A 16,403-nucleotide genomic window follows, 5' to 3' on the forward strand; every position below is an offset into this window, starting at 1 on the left:
CTTGACTTGACTCGAGTCAAAATGTGCAATGACTCGTGACTCGAAGGTAGTGACTTGATCCCAAGACTGATTGGAGCATCGATACTGAGCATAGTGTAAAACGGGATCCTATACTTGCTATATCACCCCATTACCAAGTTATACAGTAGTAACCAACACCTCAATCGCACGGATTTGGTTCTAATGATACAGTAAACATGACAAGTCAAGATTGACACCTGCTAGATTTTTTACATCATAAAACGATATCAATCTCCTGGATCGGTTGAATAAGCATCATTCGATGACTACCTGTAGTGTATTTCGCTCGTGATGTTGTGTGATTTGGGGGTTAAGGCCACGGCAGATATTTACTAAATATTCACAAACTGAAAGCTGGATATTTCGAGCAAACTTTTGTAACAAAGAAAGTAAAATTTTTGAGATTGTCAAGGTGCATGTTCGTTTAGTGTTGCTTTTCTGTGCTGCCAGCGCTATGCACAGGGTGGCCCGCAGTTGAAATGCGAAAGATGTTATAATGAAGTGAGAATTATACATGATAAAAGTTCACAGTGCAGAACCTACTAAGGTTCTTCATATCGAAAAAAGTGTTCCGCATAAACTAACTTCAATTTTCGACATTGGTCCAAAAATTACAATTCAATGGTATTCTATGCTACAAATTCAATCTTCAAATATATGTCCTTTTGCACTTCTGGTCAGTGTTGGGATCAAGTCACTACCTTCGAGTCACGACTCATTTCGTGTCAATGCACATTTCGACTCGAGTCAAGTCAAGTCACTCGATTTTTGGAGGTGACTCGAGTCAAGTCGAGTCAAGTCAAGTCACGAGTCAAGTCATTATTCAAGTGAAGTTGCCTTTTTGAAGTGAGGCATGATTACGTCATTGCATTTTGCTAGCTGTATAACATACAGATTTAGTGGTCATTGATTCTGATTGATTGTGAATACATAGTTAAATATACATGCAAGAAGGCGCTGTATCGCTCACATAGACGTAGCACTGCTGCACTGTAAAAAATCTGGTAGATTTACTGGGAAATCTCTGTAAATTTTACCACGAATTACCGGTCGCAACCAATTACTGTGCGTAGCTTGCCATTTTACATTTTGATATGTAATATTACCTTAATATAGCTGTAAAGTAGGTTACCCGAATTTCTTCGCAAAATTACTGACAGTTACTCGTTACTGCAGTTTACCGGGCTATTGGCAAAATTGATTAGCTTCAAAATCGCTGCAGCCAAATGTATACGTAGAACTGAATGTTACTGATATATCATTCTAGAGGTGATTTGACCTGATTGAACCTCGTTGGCGAGACTGGGGTCTGTCATGCCGAAATTAATGGCCCTAGTATCAATTTAAGCTTAGTAGGGTACAAGAAATAACTGACCATCGTAGCTAATATATATGTTACACCGTAGCCATATTATATTATAAGGCAATGGCTGTACGGCCAGTCTCGCTGGTTACATTCGTTGTCACGGATAAGGCTGATAAGTTAGAAAATTAGTTCAGGATGTATAATATTGCTCGGGGAAACTAGAAATATCAGCACCGCATGCTCAGCTGACCATTTGGTAATGGCGGACATGGCGACCTAGGTTACATTAGGTGACTGCTTTTTCTGAGATTCGTAGTAAACAACCAACGCACAACTGTGACATCACAAGTAGCGTCTAGTTAGGTAAGTACAGTAAGTAGTGAACAACACATGGAATATATATCAATTTACACGAAATTAGATGAAAAAAGGGACTATATGCAATGATAAATGTTTCTGTATGGAAAAAACGACCCAGATCAAACATTATAACGTGGCCAGTAAATATTATTGGTGTCATGTGTCAGCGGATGAATACCATTTATTTCGAAATCGTTCGAGTGTCGTCTGGCCAGTGGCCATTAGTGAGATTTGAGCAAAGGGTGGAGCGAAGCTTGTTGTGCTTGAAGAAAGTGGACACGATCGTTGAAAATTCCTAGGAATGCTGAATGGAATGCGCATCTTAAAAGGTAATACAGTACTACATAGTATTTGTTACCGTGAATATCTGACTCTGCACACCAGCGCTCGATGACTTAGATTTCATGATTGATATATTTCATTCGCCGCATTCTCTGTTCTATTTTGGAATATTTGTCGACTTATATAGTGACCACATACTCCGCTGCGGAGTAGGTGAAACTGTTGGCTTGGTAATGTCATTTTCGGGCCATAGCATAGATATGTTTTCATCCATTGCTGGATTTGTTTGCCACACATGCCACCTTAAATTAGGAACCTTTTGCTTCAATACAGAGACAAAGTCGTGAATCTCTGCTATGTCATGTAAAAGGCGGAGCCGTTATCACACAATGTGCCAGTACCGGTACTTCAAAACATGTTATATTTTTGTTAGCCTATTTGTCTTAGTCTTTATAATGTCATGTCCACTATCCGGGTTAGGAACTTTGCTTTATATAGCGACTTACGCATGAATTCTTTTTAGTGGAACTGCAAGATACTACTTAAAAGGAATGAGAACGAGAAAAAGAAACAATTGGAAGTTTGGCCGGTGGTGGAATTAATTCACGTTTTCTTGAGACCACTCGTGTTACTGCATGTCTCCTAAAGAAGAATTAGACCTCCAGCAGCAATATTTTTCCATCGATAACCACTTCATCGTGATATCATGAATGAATATACAGTTTGTTCCAATGTCGCTTTGGGATGTGAAGAAAATGTTGCGATATTTTTGCATCGGGTTGCTTTGCTATAGGTATGGATGTACGTGAATTTACAAGCTGGTATGTAATCCTGATTTACAGGGACAGCATGTAGGTAGGTAGGCGGTAAAATGACAGTCTCGATCGCAAATGTACAGGAGAACATGTAGATTAGATATACCGGAGGTGACTGTAACATTACAGTCTGGCGTGTAAAGCGAGATTACCGGACGAGTGTAAGTTGAATTTACATTGACTAACGGTAATGTTAGATTACCACGTAATGTCTGGCTACCGTGCTTCCAAACATTTCGCGGTAAATCGAGGTTTTTATTTTTACAGTGTGATTTACTATTTTAATAATAATTTTATTATACTAGTTTACGACGACGTAAGCTGTAAGTTTGGATCACTTCGTTTGTGGTCAATTTATTTGAGAGAGAACAATGGAGGCTCGGTAAAACGCACGATCATTGAATGCTTGGTCCCTCTCACAGATTACACCAGCATATCGCGGACAATCCGACCATATGCAGGATACAGTGATTTTTATCGACACCGATTACCTGATGACTTGAAATTGACTCGTGAATTTGGCTTCGAGTCAAGAGTCAATCCACATCTCTAATACGCTGAGTCAAGTCAAGTCATTTTAGCCAAGTGACTCGAGTCAAGTCAAGTCATACGAATATTTCGACGCGACACTCCAATTCTAATGAGTGTCGATGAACCAGCCATCGAACCCTGTCTGCTCAGCAGAATCTGCTTTTGGACTCGGCAAATCTTGCGTATCAGTCTTACATTCAATACAACACCCCCAAGCACTCCTAATTGAACATGGCTTTGGTTGGTTGAAATACGAAGATGCGTAATCGAGATTCGCAATAGCGCTCGCTCGTCCATTCCTCGATAGAGTATGGGACGAAACAACATTGACGAGGCAATTTATACAAGCGAAAAAGGAAAATTTACAACAGCAATCAAACAATCAAATCACTAAAATCGTACAAATAAATACAAATGAGGACAGTTAAAAGACGAACTGAGACGATCTGATTCCTCGAAAACTGTTGTCAAAATAAAGGATAGAAAGAGCATGCGCAATCGCATACAACGAAAAAGGTGACTCGAATCTGACTCGAGTCAAGTCATGACTCGAGTCATCCCAACACTGCTTCTGGTAAAGTTCATCCATCAATTTGGGTTCCCTTTCTGTTATTATGTTAGTGCCAGGGACAACTAAAACGGACATGTCTGACTGCCAATGGGGTTTTAAAGCACTTTATCACTGCAAGACACTCGAGCGCGAAGGTAGCAGCAAATAATCTTTCGTATATTCTAGAGCCCCACTGATATTGTATTTTGCGTCGATACCGATGAAACCGATATCTCACACCTTGACCGATAACCCCAATACATTCAGGCGATATTCAAAAGAAGTTGGATATAGATAAGCACATTTTCAAAGCTTCAGTGCGTTTATTTGAACATCTCTACAGCCATCATTATACTTGAACATAAAATAAACTAGAATGGCTGCATATGGACACTTCTAAAGTGTAAGATATATGAAATATATCAATATTCTCAGTCTAGCTGTCAGAGATTATAGTTTTTGTTGTGACGTCACGAAAATTGCCGATAATTTTTCAGCTCCAATGGCCGATACCGATAATTCTTTCTGAGTGTCATATCGTCTCGATATTATCGTATCGCCGATAATCGGTTGGGCCTCAATATGTTGCATCTGTAGACATCTGGTTAGAATATCAGGCTTCCTGACACGCATTTGCGACGAATAAGCATAATATCTCAAGAGTTACTCTCCATCTGGTGATTTGGAAGTATGCGCAATCATGGCCCTTGAGCTCAATCTCGCATTGCGTACGGATGGAAGTTTATGCCATTTGATTAGTGGCCATCTACTATTTTATTTTAAAGAGCGGCATGCTCCGTAAAGGTCAGAGATAAACTTGAAATCAACCCTCCATCCTCGGTTTTCTAATATTTTCACCTGAAATTCTGGCTTGGTGGAGTGTACCAAGTTTTCGTTGTGTTTTACCACATCATCTCCAAATTTGTAGCTGAGAGTTGGATTTGTTGAAGACATCGGATTGGAAAACTCTGATATATGCTTTAAGAATCGATAATATGATGTTGGCAACCAATATATGGTGTGGTTTATGAAAACCCTTGCTCATCATTCCATTTTGCAGTTTCACAACAACGCAATTCCGCCTTTCAATATCAACAGATGCTGTGTCACTTATGATGTGACATTTTCAAATTTTCCTATGCATCATATTCCTCTAATCGGTTTTCTAGACCACTGGAAATATCTTGAGCTGTTCTACCTTCGCCTTTTCGAACACCCAGTTTGATTTGTGACAGACAAAATGAAATTATACGATATATACAGTATACATCTAAAATCGAAATTATTAATCAATTATTTATTAATTATTTAATTTTGACTGTATACAAGAACACGGTAAGATTAATTCATTATGGGCAATCACAATTCACCAAAATACTATTTTAAATCTTCGCAATTGGAATTGTGTCAGTTAAAATCAAATTAGTCGCTATATACATTATGTATATTATATATTATGTAATCTGTATCCACAAAAGAAAGCCTATCCTTCACACATGGAAAAATGGAAAATTTTTGTACGGGAGGTTTCTGATTAAACAGTTCAAACATTTTTCATTTTTGAAATCAGGACACAAAAGTTCATCATTTGCGACTACAAGACACACAAAATTTTGAATTTTTTAGTCATAACCCTACTCCACATCCCTGATCATTTCCTGCATAAACGAACATTGATATCCAGAAAACAGCTCTGACGAAACAAAAGATAACTATATCATACCAATTTATTTACATTGATGTACAGCAGGGGTTCTAAACTTTCCTCGTATCACGGGCCGCACGTTAACAGCAGAAAACCCTGCGTGCTGCAGACCATTATTGCCGTGTATGTGTGGTCTACTATTAAATTTAGGCTACTGTAGCCTATTCAACAGTCATATACGGGCATTTAGTGGATTTTTATGCATTCTAATGCCGTAATGGACAACGTTCGTGAGTTTGCAGTTGCTGCTTCTTGTGAGAATATGCCAAGTTCCAGCGGCGCAAGCAACTCCATCTATGAAGCGTGCATGCATTCGTTGCAAAGTCGGTACGTGCAGTGTGCAAGCCTTCAAACCCTTCAACCAGCGAACCAAAACCTGTGTTTCAATGTTCGAGCGAGAAAAATTACAGTAACTTTTTCCTTACAGAACCCATCGCTTTGAGCTTTCAGTGATATGAGAAGAAGTCTGGAGTTCGGGGTCATGTCTGAGCAAACCAATGAACCCTTCTTCTTTCCTTTCATGGCTGGAGCCCTGCACCGATAGTAAAAAAGCCAGCTTTGTCAAGTTGATGTTTTTGCTGGTCCCCTTCACACGTTTGCCCTGCCAGATTTTCCTCTGCGAATATGTCCACTCTGACAAAATAAACCCGGATAATTAGCTATATGCAATGTATGTGGAGTCGGTGGCTTCGTCCAATGCTAGGTTAAAGTAGTCTACGCCGCAATGTGATTCAGAACATGCGACTAAAATTGACTGTCATTGCTGATACTCTTCTGGTCACGGTTGAATCAGACAATTGTAGCTTCAAAATTTGTCAGGTGATGTTGTCCTTCCTGCTAAGTTCCGGAGCAGGCGATATATATAACTGCAGGCGAAACTCTCGTGGTATAATTTTAAGCTTCTACGCTACGTTACGACAACTGTTCTTAGACAAATATGACACTTCGGGTTTCCACTTGTACCTTAGAGAGCAAATTCACTGTTCCACCCAGTTTTCGCCGTTTAATTTCCCGTTCCTTGTTCTTGTTTCTGTTCAAACCATTCTTGGTGAGTGAAACATTCTTCATAGGTGTACTACACGGCGGGATTCTCTTGAACCCGAGTCGAGACGAATACCGATTCAAAACAATCATAATCTAAACCCGAGCATATATCAACAAACCAGAACAAAACGAAGAATGAGTATGTTCAAACGAAACAGAGACGGTACGACAAGAGAGTATTATTAGTCACGTCTTGTGACGTTGTGACAGAGTTTGTTTGAAGTATGAAATTAAATGAATGCTAGACCATAAATATCATGCTGATGCTAGGGTTTTCCCAGCAAACACAAAACCGTAAAAGGATCATCCGGGATCATCTCGAATAGGTTCTGATTTTCTAAGTGTCGAGGGAATGTCTAAAATACGTAGTAGGATGGTCTTGTGGTTATATTCAATCAGAATAAATTCATACTCAGTGTTGTCCCATCTCATGCATTAGGCTTCGTTATATCCGGTAGTTAACCTAATAATGCAAATTTTCTATCTCTCGCGGGTATGACTAAAATACGTAGAAAGGATGACTTTGTCGGTACATTCAATCACGATGAATTCCTATCCGGTTTTGTTCGATCTCATGCGGTAGCTTCGTTCTATCCATTAGAAAACAATGTTCTCCCTTCGTTTTATTGCGTGAGGATGTCACCGGTGTTGTATATTCGTGTTGTTGCTCTAAGGTCGAACAGTTTTGTTTTCTTCTGATATATATGATCTTCATTATATATATATTCGCTCTTTCGGTAATCTCGCATGTTCAACGAGTATGGCTAATAGTTTTATTCAGAGAATAACTAAATAAGTGAGATGTTGTACGTTCAGGAATATGATTATCGATGCGTGACTTCTAGAATATTTCGGCGATTCAAATTTTTCGTCATCGCGCCGGACAAAGATTTGACGCGCAACAGGACGCACCCAGGCATAGTTCGCTCTTTCTGTATGGCAAATGCCGTAAATATATAGGAATTGTGACTGACTGAGGTAGCGGGTTAAAGCCTTAAAGGTATATACGCAGTAGCATATAGCTTATGGGGTATTTCGAATTGCCTGTAGTATATGACGCCTAGAGCTGTTTGACTTTCTGCAAAACAGGTGTAGACAACTATAGAAAAGTTTCAGCTTTTCCAGGTTAGAATTAGAGCTAAACCGTTTTTTCCGAATTAGATTACAATTATATTGCTGGCATTTCGCTCTAATTTAGTGAAATTAGACCACTATAATTATCTAGTTGTCCAAGTCATTTCAAACATCTGAATTACGGGTACCTATACCTACGGCATATCATACGGTAATATTTATGCTTGAATTTTCTAGGAATATAAGTCAATATAGATACATACCTGTAGAACACTGATTCGTGATTTTATAAAAGTTGGTGCAAGAATGGACATTTTCAACTTGATGTTGATTAATGGAGCAAAATTTGATATTTGAGTGCAATTATACCTCAAATCCAGTGACAAGATTATTAATCGTTGAAACCAAATGCAGCTTGTATTTATGTTGGCCCAGAGAATTTGGCTAGCCAGACCATATTGATAGAATATGGTCACAGTAAGATAATATTTTGGGCTAATTTACATGAACTTTCCAACATTTGGTTTGATATGTCCGCTAAAACAGTTACTATTCTGCTTTCGAATAAAACCTAAATTGCTGGTTTCAATGGTAACTGTGTTTGTCAAAGGCTGTAAAGGTAATTTCTTTTCCATGTTAGATGTTTGTTTGTTTGTTTGTGGTGTTCATGGTGGTGGTTTGACTACACTGGTCATTTTACACCAGGCCGGTTCTTATTATTATCATTCCGTATCTGCCCGATTACCAGTGAACTCGGCACTTAGTGAATTCGGCCGCACAAACTCGGCACTTGGTGAATTCGGCCGGAATAGCGGTACCGGTCACCATGATTGGTTACTGGAATGTTTGCCGGTGAACTTGGCACTTTGAGTGGTTGTCAATGTTGTACGGGGGTCAGGGCATGCGTACATCACACAGTCAATGCGTGATTAGATCACAGATTGCGTAATCACGGGAAATAACGCGACGCTCTCCACTTGGTGAACTCGGCCCTTGGAGGAATTGGCACTAGAACACCTTCGCATTAGAAATGCATTTAATATGAATGAACAGTATCAAAAAGGAAATTTAAACGTGTCGTGGCTCGCGGTAGATCTCGTAATCTTGGGATCCGTCAACCCTGTTATCGAGACACCCTAACTCCAGAGTGGAATCGTCTCTCCAAAGGCAAAAAATAATTTATTTTGACGTGATCATGCGAAACATTTGTTGATGAGGAACACTGGCTTGTCGTGATCGATTAACGAAGAATCGCCGCTTGATCTTCCACGGTTTCGATCTCACATACAACGCCAAGATCCATCTTCTCAAAACTTACACGACACAGGCCCGTCACTCACGCCATCGATTCCAAGCAGACCGCGCGTGGTTGGTATATGAGCGCTGCGTTATTTCCCGCGGCTATGCAATCCGTGATCTAATCACGCCGTGACTGCATGATCTACAGATGCCCTGACCTCCTTACAAGATTGAGGAATCACTTGATAATACTATTATTAGTTTAATAATTCATATTAATAGCTGTTAATACACTTCATTACAAAATTTCCCGAGGGCCGAATTCACCAAGTGCGGAGTTCATCGGCAACCATCTGCCCACTTATAGCACGGCCCACTCCTAGGCTTTTTAAGACATGGCTATGCGGATCAGATGGCGAGGAGGAGCCTAGATAAACGGCCAACACTTCGGTAGGAATTATGGAGTCGACGTGTCAGGCTCGAACCCGCAATTCATTGGTGTTTAGCTATAATGGAACGTACCACTACGTTACCTCGCCATACCTTGTAAAATGGGACCGTAGCATTTGGCATTTCGTGTGGCAATTGACTTTTGTGTGGAAAATTGAGTTTGTTTCAGAACTTATCCGAAACTTTTATTCCGCCATAGATTGTATATGATAAAACGATATCGGAATTGATCCTAGAATAATTCCAAAGCCACTCACCACAAAGGAGGATTTAAAGAAGTTTGATGACATATTGAATGAAAGCAAAAGCCTTTGCAAGATATGTGGTATGTCGAATCTGTTTTGTTATTTTTAAATACTTTGTTGTGCCGATAGCAGACGGTATATATAAACGTAAGATGTGGAAGCTATCAAGGTGTTTTGTTTATTATTTTTAGAAGTTCAGTCAGTCAGAGTGGACGATCGTATTGCTTGGATTATATCTAGGCTTATTTTAGCATCTTTGAGATGCAACTCTGAACGTGGACGGTCATGAACAGTCAACTAACTCTGTTCCTATATTGATTTATCAGACATTTGCACTCGTACCGTTGACGGCGACAATATTGGTCATTCAGCAAGAAGCATCCTGAAAAAGGTTCCCAGTCTGGTGTAGTTATAGCAGAGTCGGAAAGAATGGGAAATACGCTTTCATCAACCTCCATTTGAACAAGATCACATATAGTAAGAGACATTCATGATATGCTGCAAATGTGACTGTGTTCTTTGTCTAGTCACCCCACTCATGTAATTATTGAGGCTTCATGCCAGGGTTGTAACCAAGTCACAAGGCTCCGAGTCGCAAGTCAATCTCACTTTTATAGTTTTGACTCGAGTCATTTTCAATTCACCACCGGGTCAAGTCCGAGTCCAAGTCAGCGAGCAGAGGTCCAAGTCCGAGTTATGGTATTATGACTCGGGCCAGAGTCTAAGTCATTGTGTTATCTGCTCAGTTTCCAATTTAAGTCTTGTTAAACCAACTTTTTATATTTTTTTTTGTGATATCGAGTGGGTCGCATTTATAATATACGAATTTTCCTTACTTTTAGCAGTTTTACCAGTATCGATAGACGAAATCCCAATAGCGATTTGCTGTACTATTCTTTGAAATAACCATGAAATGTCGGTCTTGGCCGCCTGAGTCTCAAGTCATGCGCAATGAGTCGAGTCATTTCCGTACTTTGAGAAGATGACCCGAGTCAACAGAAAATCGTGACTCGAGTCTTACAACCCTGCTTCATGCAATGAGCATTTACTTTGAAGATAAATAGTAATTAAATAACTGGTTGGTGGTACAAAATTTTAATACCGGGTACTGCTTTCAAAAGTACCTTCATGATAAACGTTATTGAAACCCGAAGAACTTTTCGCGTGCCAATTAAAGAGCTACCGGCACGATAAAGGAAGCAAAACAGAGTTTAATTCAAAACCAGATGGAGAATTATGACGCATTAATGTCGAATTTAGAAATAACATCAATGGAGCCAGAGCACAGCAACAATGCAGTGTATAATAACAGTTGCGTAAAACAGTATGACAGCGTGACACAATTCTTTAATTATATATTATAGTGGTGCCCACCGTAAATACTATTTTATTCAAATCCAAATTTTTCGATGGCAATAACTCCGCTTCCACTTGTTTGAATCGAACCAAATTTGATGATCATCGTTTCTATACATAACCTAACACTTTCATGGGGTGAACAGAAAATTTTTCAATTTTTCTATTTATTTTTAAAATAATAAATACAAACTTTCATTTCCTGTAGCAATGCGGCTACTGTTTGGAATTGAACCAAATTTGGTGTGTAGGCTTGAATTAGGTAACCTAACAATTTTATCAAGTAGCCAGAACGATTTGAGAAAAAAAGTCATTTTTAAGATCCCTAATGTCCATGTCAGAGAAACGTTTTAGGGTAGGCCTACTCACATGTCTCGCAGCGTTCTCTACATAATTGTCAATTGCAATACAAACTGTTCGCTTGTACTGGTAAAGCCATCCAACTTCGAATTGTAAAATGTTGGGAGTCTTGATATCAAATTTTTGAAAGGTGCACTTTGAGAAATTTTGGAATCTGTCAAATTATACAAAAATTTTTAGCAAATTCTTTGACATATTTCATCTATTTGGGACTCGATCAACGTAAAAGAATTGGCAATTATTTTATACAATATATTGTATTTGTAGTTGAAGTATAGTAACAATTCTTATGGTTACCGCACTTGTAACGATTCACGGCCATAACTGGAATAATTAGAATGATGTAACTTTCAAATTGTCATGCATTCTGCAACAACATTGTTCTCAATTTTCAAGGTGCTGACCATTGGAGGAAGAATCACCATTAAGCCGGGAATTCACGATCTGAAACATTAAACTGTTTCTCTCCTCAAGCAGAAGCGACACAGGAGAGAAACGAAGAGAAAAAAGGAGCAGAAATAGCAAGAGTGTGACAAGTCGCGTCCGTTCGCTTTAATGCGTATTTCCATCCGCGAAGCGCGAAGTAGTAGGTGGGAAAACTAATGGGCGTTTGGTTAGCGCTTATATAAGGTTGACTCCAGCGCTGTATTTGCTAAATGTTGCGGTGAAATAGGGGTGGTGTCATTTGGTATCAATATTGACTATTAAAAGACCATTTGTTAGTGGTCATGGATTTGTTCGGCCAGTATGCAGTAATTTCTGATGGTCACTTCCCGGGCTTCTGTTCTCTAACCCCTCATGATTGTTATTCTGCTCTAGTAAGACTGTCGATTCTAATGTTTTATCGTATCATTTGTCGGAGGTTTCGCTCGCTTTATTTACAACATTTTGCTCTCTGCTAGGTCAATTACTGGCTGAGTATCACTACAGCCTAAGAAACTGCACTAATTCTCATTTTAATGTCTTGCTGGTTACCTTGCTGTCAATTATAATAATTTGTTAATGTCTATACCAGTGCCGCCACTCAAATGTTTTGTTCTCTGTACGCAATATTGTTAGGTCTTCAGCTTTCCAGGCAGAGTATCATTCCACTTTCTAGACTTGAGTATATATCTCTCCAACTAGCTGCCAAATAACTGATTCGTTTGGATTGTTGAATTGATCATTTTTGACAGAATGTGACGAAATTTTAGTCAAGAATTCATTTTGTGTTAGTGGCTGTTTTCAAAGATTGCTGAAGTAGTCAGCGTTGATCTTGATAATCAAGTAGAAGTGGCGATTGAAGTCAGTTCTCTAGTCATATAATAATAAAAAATATAATAAAAAAAAATTGAGAACTTGAGTAATCTTGAATAATCAAATCCATTTTATTAGGTATGGGCGAAAAAAATGTAGGAGTCATTCGTTACTCGCTACCTCTGCCATTTTCGCAGTACGAATGTCTTAGCTATTTATTAATCGTCATTTTCATTTTATTTCTGCAGGGTGTTGAAAAGAAAAGGCCGCTGGGTTATTTATCCAGCTCATCAGAAGATGAAACCTGATGATACGGACTGTTTTCAGTTTCTTTCTTCGGGCATTCGTTCGTTTGTTCGTTTCATTTTTTACAACGGCATTATTGCCAATTCGTTTACAATTAAATTACCACAAATGTGATTATTATGTTGTAGATAATGTGGTGTGTGTACGCTAGGGTTGTCCAAAATTTGGAAAATCTCAAAAAGTCTCCGTGATTGTGTCTCATTTTATAGATTATTGATAAAAAACAACAATTAGCCTGAAAGAAGCTTACAGGAAAGCCGTTAAGATTTCAACCAAAGCGTTTGAAAGTAGCTGCTCAAGAATGGGCGTGCCACTGACCATAGAACGTCGAGAAGACTAGCAATCAAATAACCACGGCTCTTGATTGGCTAATCGGCTATGCATCAATGACCACGGCAGCAGCAACTTGCTGATCAGGTGTTCAAGAAGTCTGCTACCGGCGGGGATTCTGAGTGCGCATTGTTAGTAGTTTGGCAGGTGATGATTTAAGATTAATTCAGGACATGTTGAGGTACGAAATACATGATGAACAAACAACACCTGCTTTACAGAAGCTTTTACAGCATGACTGCTTCATTGTGAAGGAAACGGCTGAAGCCTACATGTCGTGTTTTCATTGAGAGAAAGCAAAGGCGCTTATGCAAGTGTTGAGCGAATTCACCGTTTCGGTACGGATCCACCGTCAGTGAATACAAATATATAAAGCTTAACAATGACACTATACGTTGTGTGATCTTATTGGGCTGAAGCTGTAGTATATAGGTGACGTTTTTAATGCTCTAGGGCTCGGAGGAATCAGCCGGTTAGGCTTGGCCCTTATCAGATGCTTACAACAAATTGAATGCAGTTGTAGGCGTTGTTAAAGTCCTTAATGATAACGCAGAAAAGAGGTGGTAATGTACGCACACTCGCATAGGCTGTGCTGGATATGGTATGTCAAAGTTCTTATTGATCCCGCAGAAAAGAGGTGTAAAGAAAAGCACAGACTATATGCTGCATATAGTATCCAGCATAGTTGGGATATCATATCCAGCATAGCCTGTGCTTACCTTAAACCTATTTTCTGCAGCATCATTTAAGGAATTTGACAACTCTTATGAGTGAATTCAATTTGCTGTAAGTATAACTGCCAAGCATAACCGGTCGATCCCTAGAACCTTCAATACTTCACTATATACTACAACTTGGATCCAATAAGATCACACAAAGTAAGTGTCATTGTGAAGCTTTATATATTTGTATTCACTGATGGTGGATCCGTACTGAAACGGTGAATTCGCTCAACACTTGCATAAGCGCCTTTGCTTTCTCTCAATGAAAACACAACATGTAGGCTTCAGCCGTTTCCTTCACAATGAAGCAGTCATGCTGTAAAAGCTTCTGTAAAGCAGGTGTTGTTTGTTCATCATGTATTTCGTACCTCAACATGTCCTGAATTAATCTTAAATCATCACCTGCCAAACTACTAACAATGCGCACTCAGAATCCCCGCCGGTAGCAGACTTCTTGAACACCTGATCAGCAAGTTGCTGCTGCCGTGGTCATTGAAGCATAGCCGATTAGCCAATCAAGAGCCGTGGTTATTCGATTGCTAGTCTTCTCGACGTTCTATGGTCAGTGGCACGCCCATTCTTGAGCAGCTACTTTCAAACGCTTTGGTTGAAATCTTAACGGCTTTCCTGTAAGCTTCTTTCAGGCTAATTGTTGTTTTTTATCAATAATCTATAAAATGAGACACAATCACGGAGACTTTTTGAGATTTTCCAAATTTTGGACAACCCTAGTGTACGCAGCCGTGATCAGGTTATGCCCAGTGGTAGAAAACAGGTTATTATATCAGGATCTTCTTCTAATGTAGGATTTACATTCTACTCACCATGTTTAAAGGCTGTAGCATCTGCATAATATTTTCATTATTGAAGGACATAGAAAAGACATTGAATTGAGTCGACACAAAATCCCCCTTTCTACGACCTGCCGAGATCTAATATCTACTATATCGGCTCGACTTTTCTACATCTTTGATCTGTACTGTGTTTACTGGAAAGTTCTACCCTTACGGATCAAATAAGCTTGTAATGTATGCCCATGCTCAATTCTCATTACTCACACTAAACCATAAAAGTGACCATAGAAGGTATCGACACCCGCCATCACCAGCGCCATGCATCTCTGGAGCCCTACGCAGCAAGCGGCTAAGGTAATCGATATCATAATAATCTGACATATTCAATGTAGACTTCTTAAACGTAGCCTACATATATCTATCAGCTGAAGGATATCGCACGAAAATTGGTAGGGATCAAAAAGATTCTATGGACCCAGTTCTACCCTTACAAGTCAAGGAAAGGCTGGTGTGTGCTCCCTTTTAGCGAAGCGCCTATAGAAAGTATCGACAGCGCCACGCGTCTCTGGAGCCCTACGCAACTAGCGGGCTAAGGCAATCGATATCGTAATAATGTGACATATCCAATGTAGACTATTTAGACGTAGCCTAAATATCTCTGTCAGTTAAAGGATAATGCGCGAAAATTGGTAGGGCCCTAATACATTCTGTGGACCCAGTTCTACCCTTAAAAGTCAAGGAAAGGCTGATAAGGCGTGCTCGCTTGTACCGAAGCGCATAGAAAAAGTATCAACAGCGCAGCGTTTCTCTGCGACGCGATTGCTCATTGCTATTGCCGCGACGTCAGCTGATCCCACTCTCGCCGCTCGGCCGCATCCTTGCTCTTGAGCTAGTCTCTCGTTTCGCCAGACAGCATTGTTGCGTCACACTGCCAATCTACTTAACAATGAATAATTTGGGGCTGATTGTGGGGGTTCCAGGGCCACGAGTGGAATAAAATTTATATTTTCGTAATCAGTGCAGAGTCAGCTTTCGATTGATACCCGACTCATCAAATTTAATGCTCGGCAAGCCGGTCAAAAATGACCGTTAAATTGCCTATAGCCAAATGGATATTGTGACGTGATACAATTTCATTGAACCGTGAGATTTACTTGTGTCGACACGATACAGGACACTATGGTTACGGCGTACATGAGTCTCTTCTGACCGCTCTCTCATTCGACATTTCATGCTGGTGACGTCATATTTTGTGGTACGATTGTTGATATACAATGTTCTTTCTCATTCTCTACTAGTTGATGACGATTACACCTGACGAGTGTCAGCCGAAAATATTCGGGTTTCATTTCAATATAAATATACTATTCAATTGTATATTGAAGTTCTGTACCTCCAAGAAGCTCTTTATATAAGTTTAAAGCATGCAAGACAAAACGTAATTGATGGATTTCTTAACGTTAAAATGTAATACTTCAATAGCCGCTAAAGATAATGAGACGTCTGTGGCCGATCAAAGTTGTCAGCAAGTTCTTTGAACTCTAGCTGCATTTCGGCGGTAGAAACCCTTAGTAAAGACTGCAAGTGAACATCAGTTAGATTGGAACGCAGCTCTGTCTGTGTAATGTTCAGTTCATGCTCGAATAATAATGTGTCGTAATTAAGCAAGTAGGAGTG

The 16,403-nt window shown here is 39.5% G+C and overlaps 1 protein-coding gene and 2 long non-coding RNA genes across 3 annotated transcripts in view; all 3 read left to right on the forward strand.

The window, feature by feature from the left end:
• Positions 1-16,403, forward strand: part of LOC145448459 (ryncolin-1-like) — a 112,475-nt gene that overhangs the window by 35,444 nt on the left and 60,628 nt on the right. The window lies entirely within an intron of this gene.
• LOC145448466 (uncharacterized) lies at positions 1,418-2,705 on the forward strand. The gene is made up of 2 exons (XR_013917927.1): positions 1,418-2,016; positions 2,493-2,705. It is a non-coding gene; the product is annotated as an uncharacterized LOC145448466 (long non-coding RNA).
• On the forward strand, positions 8,241-12,997 carry LOC145448878 (uncharacterized). The gene is made up of 4 exons (XR_013918054.1): positions 8,241-9,702; positions 9,949-10,099; positions 11,735-11,928; positions 12,823-12,997. It is a non-coding gene; the product is annotated as an uncharacterized LOC145448878 (long non-coding RNA).

This window comes from Botryllus schlosseri, chromosome 10 (assembly GCF_051294905.1).
Source record: "Botryllus schlosseri isolate E-star chromosome 10, Bs_hap1, whole genome shotgun sequence".
Classification (NCBI taxonomy): Eukaryota; Metazoa; Chordata; class Ascidiacea; order Stolidobranchia; family Styelidae; genus Botryllus; species Botryllus schlosseri.